This window comes from Protopterus annectens, chromosome 11.part0, assembly GCF_019279795.1.
Source record: "Protopterus annectens isolate FY-2018-M chromosome 11.part0, PAN1.0, whole genome shotgun sequence".
NCBI lineage: Eukaryota > Metazoa > Chordata > Ceratodontiformes > Protopteridae > Protopterus > Protopterus annectens.
This window is the reverse complement of record NC_056745.1, coordinates 220,732,453-220,738,452: the sequence shown is the minus strand read 5'-3', so window position 1 is coordinate 220,738,452 and position 6,000 is coordinate 220,732,453.

Below are 6,000 nucleotides of genomic sequence, written 5' to 3'. Positions count from 1 at the left end.
CTATTATAGTTTAATTTAATTTTGTCTTCACTGCACAAGGCCAAGAAAGGCCAATATATTTCTACCACAGCACTAGTGCTATTGAAGCAGTTGAAAAGGCTATATTTTGAATATGCTTAACTCTAAACTTATTTTGTAGACAAAAGCAGTTTTTAATGTCACTTGAATCTACGGAACACTGAGGGGAATGTTGCAAATGCCATATGAATAAAAGTAGAAACAGGATAACAATGTTGACTGTGTAGTAAACATGAGGTATGATAAAGATCAAGTTTGTTTAGACGTCCATATGAAGCAGAGATGTTTATGAACTGCATTTGCTTGTCAGGGCAGGCCCTGGCTCCCATGTGACCTTGAACTGGATAAATTAGGTTTCAGAGAATGAACACATACAAGATACTAAACAGAATGCTGTTATAGGTAGACATTGAGATGCAAGTATGTTTACACACCAACAGTTGTTTTCAGTATTATTCATTGTGTATTGAAGAATTACCAGCCCCAGAACGTTCTATGTTCTCTCACACTAAACATACATCTGTCCTGTGATCCGCTTACTCATCAGTGAACTATACTTGTGCTCAACTCAACAACATTCTAATAACAAAAGTTAGCAAAGTTTACTGCTTTTGTCTGTAAGTTGACAAGATTACAAAACAAAAGGAATTCACATATCATCATGTTTGTTTGCTTGTTTGTTTATTTATTTGAATTTCATCCCTGGAGTAGAACTAAAGAATACAATAGAATGCACTGAAGGCAACTTAAATGAAATGAACCTAAACCTGAGGCCCAGAGATTCCTAGACTTTGTCAACACAAACATTAAGGTACTGGAATCAGTTGTGCCCACGCACCCCCCCCCCCCCCGGTGTGTCATACTCTCCAGTATAGTCATACCATAAAGCTGTCTACTTTCAAATAAAAATTGGGACTGCTACTAATCCTGTAACATTTAGGAACTATTCTAAGACAAACCTTGTGCTATTAAGTGATAACCTGACAAAATTTCAAGTCCCCCAAACCCTGAGAACACACTAAGTGGCATTGCCCACAAAGATCTTGTACAGTCATGTTAATAGATCCATAAAGACAGCTGTGTCTACCAGGAATAGGCAGAGAAACTAAAAAAAAAACAGCCACCCTCAAGGAATCCCAAAATGAATAGATTGGATAACAAAAGAAAGTCATGACAAAAAGTCGGACGTGCAATGCCCAGCAAGATAAAAACCCTCTCATCAATCTAAGCAAGCAACTCAGAGGGCAGATCAAGTCTACCAAAGCCAAATTTGAGGAAAAACAGACTCTCAGGCCAAGAATAGCCAAAAGGCTTTCTGTAGCTGTGTCTACAACATCAAAGGCAGCACCCAACAATGTGCAGAAGTAATTGTAAATGGAGCCACCTACAATGAGCTGGAAGACTTAGCATATCTGCTGGCTGACAAATTTACCTTCAGTTTTACCCTGCCTACTCCCTCAGCCACCCCTCAGGAAGTACCATTAACATAGTCCCATCCCCCCCCCCAACTATCACTAGGGTGCAAATCCTAGACGGTCTCCAAGGACAAGTATACCAAATTGATGGAGCCCCAAAAAAAATCCTAGGATGCTTCCTAACAGTATGAAACATGACCTATCAGGACCAATAGAGCCATTATTTAACTGTAGCCTCCAGACAAGCTTCATGCCAGCCAAATGGAGAACTGCAACAGTCATCCATCTACAAAAGGGTGGGCCATCTACAGACCCCAGTAAATACAAACCCATAAGTCTGACTTGTTTCACATGCAAAGCTATAGAAAGAATTATCATGGAACTGATTAAGAATGATACAGGAAATCTTCAGACACTGGATCCAATCCGGTTTGTCCAGGGGAGGTCATGCCTACTGAACCTGCTGGACTTTGTTGAGAAGATCACCAAAGCAACGTATGAGGGCAAAATAGTGCACACTGCCTACCTTGCCCAGGCCAAGTTATTTGATACAATACACCACTTGGGCATTATAGACAAACTCACAGAATTAGGTATAAATCCCTGTGTGACCTGCTGGATAGTCAGGTGGCTCTCAGAAAAGAACCAAGAAATTAGAAAAGGGAAGCCACCTTCAAATAGTGGCCAGTCACTAGTAGAGTCCCTCAGCGTTCTGTGATGGGTCCACTCCTTTTTGACATCTACTTCTCTGAAGTCAAAGCCAACATCAAGGGCCTCTGGCTGAACACGTTTGCAGACAATCGCAAACTAGGTCCAGTCATAGAATCTCCCCAAGACACTGACATCCTTTAAGAAGGGCTGACTCAGCCATAACTGTGCCACAGTCACATTAAAAACTCACTGCAAAGAAATGCATAATAGCATCCTTGATGAAGTTGAACTCTGAAGTGACAGGTATGTGTCTTAGAGACTACTCCTTCTGTGCAACAGGCTTCCCATCCATATGAAGCAGACTTGTTCCCTAAGCCAATTTAAGCATCACTTGAACCAGTGGATGGGGAATTGAAAATTCACCCCTGGTCTGGGACCTATGTACCTAATGGACACAGACAGCCTGTAGTATACATGATCACCCAAGCCTGAGCCTACATATACCCCTTAGAATAATCTTAAGGATCCTAAAACTTGTCAGATACATTTGGGTTGCTTGGCTAGGCTTAATAAGGTCTCTGTGGCCATCAGCCTATGAACTTATGGATACATCTGAGAAGGAAATGTAAAATAGTTAGGAAGCAGAGTTATGAAATTGAGTAAAAAAGTCGAAAACAGAGAATTAATACATGTTCTCCCATGTGAAATAGAGGAATATTTGTGGACACCCCTAAGAGTCACCCCACTGGTCAGAAATCTGGGTACGCATGTACATATTAGCCTTACTTTCAACCACCACGTGGTCACAGTGGTGAGGTAATTCTTCTATGTTGCACAACGTCTAAGTAAGGGCATGGGATCTAGGTCCAAAGAGGTCATTATCCCACTGTACTCTACCCTTATCAGTTCAATCATAGAGTACAATGCTCCTTTTGGTATGTACCTGACCACACATATGCAGCAAACCTCAAAGGTTTCTTACAGAAAGAATGCAAGGCATGATAAACTTGCTTTATGCAGAGCACTTTAAAGCCCTTTCTCTTTACTCAGCCTCCTATAGATTGCTGTGGGGTGATCTAGGCCTGGCTTACAAGGCATCTGCAAACCCCACACTTATGAATTTCCTACAAATTCATGGGTTTACAGACCTGAATTTTATCTATGACATAAACAGAACATGCTGCAGAGACTGATATGTGTCCCAAAGACTGCCCCTCATATGGAACAGGCTTCCCATCCATGTGAAGCTGACTTCTTCTACTACCCAATTTAAACACAACCTAGGCAAGTGGATAGGGAATAGGAAATTTACACCGGGCCTGGCACCCATGTCCCTTATGGACCTATGTCCATATATGCCTGGTCCTCAATGTCCTGCCTGGATGAAAAACATCATTATTCTTTTGGGAAAACTTGGCTAGGCCTAGAAAGGCCCCTTGGGTTGTTAGCCTAGTAACTGTCAATGAATCTAGGACACAATAACACAACAGTACTACATATTCTGCTTTATATATGTACGTACAAGGATGTAAAGTGATAAAATAACAATACAAAAATGTATAATTGCACATGAACATTAAGGGGTACAATATTATTATCCAGTGGTAAAGTATGGCATTATGTTATGTGTCCTTTACCAAGGCATTTACATTTAGATTAGTTGCATAGGTAAGACTTTAACTTAATTCGAAATAAGTTACAAAAAAATCACATCTATTAGACCAGCTAATCCTACATAAAAAATTTATTATAAAGTATCTTGTCTTAAGTAAAACGATACAAATCTTAAAAAGTTTCCATGTGAAATTATGTTAAGCAACAAAAGCCATGGCAAATGCCAACACTGCAAAGCCACGATTAATATAGTACAAAGTGTTAAATACCAAATAAAAATGTAAGGAGGAAACTGATGCCAGGAAAAGAGCTGTAATTTAAATGGCCTAGCTTTTAACAGGCATTTAAGCCTAATATTGGTCATTAAGAGCAGGATGCTGGCTACCTATCAGCCATAATTGTCATGGAAGCTCTTATTTCCAGAGCATTATTGTAATTGCCAACTCTTAGATTAAAGTCAACAGTCAATCACCAAAAAAAGACAGAGTTCAGAGTAATCTGCAATATGATGAAATAAAACTTTTTATCAAAACTTACAGCACAAATATATGCATAAACTCTTTGCAACAACTTTCTAGTTATTTTGCTAACATACAAGGTATTGCAAGTTGAACATCTGGCTAAATCACACTAATATCATTGCAAGTATTATGAGCTCTGGCCCTTATTTAAATGAACCAAACAACAAAAAATGTCCCAGTAATCTATTTACCCACAAGTAGGGAAAAATCTGCATGCCCAAAGCTTTAGGTTTTTTGCATTGGCCAGTGGAAGAACCTATTGATCTCGTGAAATCCTGATCACCTGAAGTATTTTCCAATATTCACATTCAACCTTTCTTATTTATTTATTTTATTTATTTTACATTTGTTCACCAGGATAGTCTGTCTGAGTGTGAGTCCATTTTCAGCGGAGGCCCAGGGAGAAAAGTTCCAATAAAACAAGAACAACATTGACAGGTATAGTGCTGGTTTTACATAGAATTTAACAGAAATATCTAGAGACAATAAAGTACAATATACAATAGGCACTTTAGTGAAAAGGAGAAAGTTATTACAATATAGTAAAGTTTTTTATATATATATATATATATATATATATATATATATATTTTTTTTTATGTTGTTATTGCCCACAGACTGCATTTCAGCAAAAGTGTGGAAAAAGAATTCCCATCTGCAACAGCCCCTTTGTTGACCACCAATAAATAGGGATGAATCTATCATGATTAATAATTTCATTAGAATATTTTAACCATCTATCTATATACTCCTCACTCCACAAATAATTTAATTAAAAAGTACATACATTTAAATGTCAGTTAAGTCCTGGAAAAGTGAATACATTTTCCTCTTACCATGTTTGGGATAACAGCTGGAATTGCACAAATAGCTGTTGGTAAAAGTAGTTTTCCAGTGTATGTGTGACTCGAACCTAATGTAAATCTTTATTTTGCTTAATTTGAACACCTAAACAGTCAAATGACAAATGTAGGTATACAAGATGTAAAAATATGAAAAACAGTACTGATAAGTTAGCAAATCATTAAACTTCTCTAAAAAAAAAAAAAAAAGCGAATGAATAAATAAAGCATTTATACAAGAGTACATTCTCAAGTAATGGATTAATATAGCAATAACCCACGCCTGGGTGTGGGTAATGCTGGATTTACCCAGAGTTGGTGTGGTTTGGTCATGAGGGCGAAGCCCGAGTGGCCAAACAAAGACAACCGTGGGTAAATCCAGCATTACCCACACCCAGAAGGGGGTTACTGCTCTTATACAATGACATTATTTAAGAAAAAAAAAATTACTCTTCTTAAATAATGGCATTGTATAATGCCTCCTTGCTGCCCTTCCGCAGCTGCCTGGTACTCTGCGGCAGTTCTGATGTACTGTGCATGCGTATACTTATGCAGTACATCAAAGCTGTGGGCAAAAGCAATGAAGAAAGCAAGATCTCCGTTGCTTTTTACAAACTGTCTCGCTATGTTAAAGGAGTTTAACATAGCGGGACAGTGTGTAAAAAGCAACGGAAATCTTGCGTTCTCCATTGCTGTAAAAAAAGAGTTATACTAATGGAAAAAGTCTGGGCAACTGGACCTTTTTCCATTACTATAACTCTGATTTACAACGTGCAAGCTGACCAATCAGCGTGCACGTTTTGGAATATTAATGGGGGGTTGTTGTATAATATTAAATACCTCATTTGCCCATTGCCCAAGCACTAAGTTGGGAAAGGCAGAGGTCATAGCACTCGCAAGTGCTACACTTTTAACTCATTCAAAATATTTCTTTTCAAA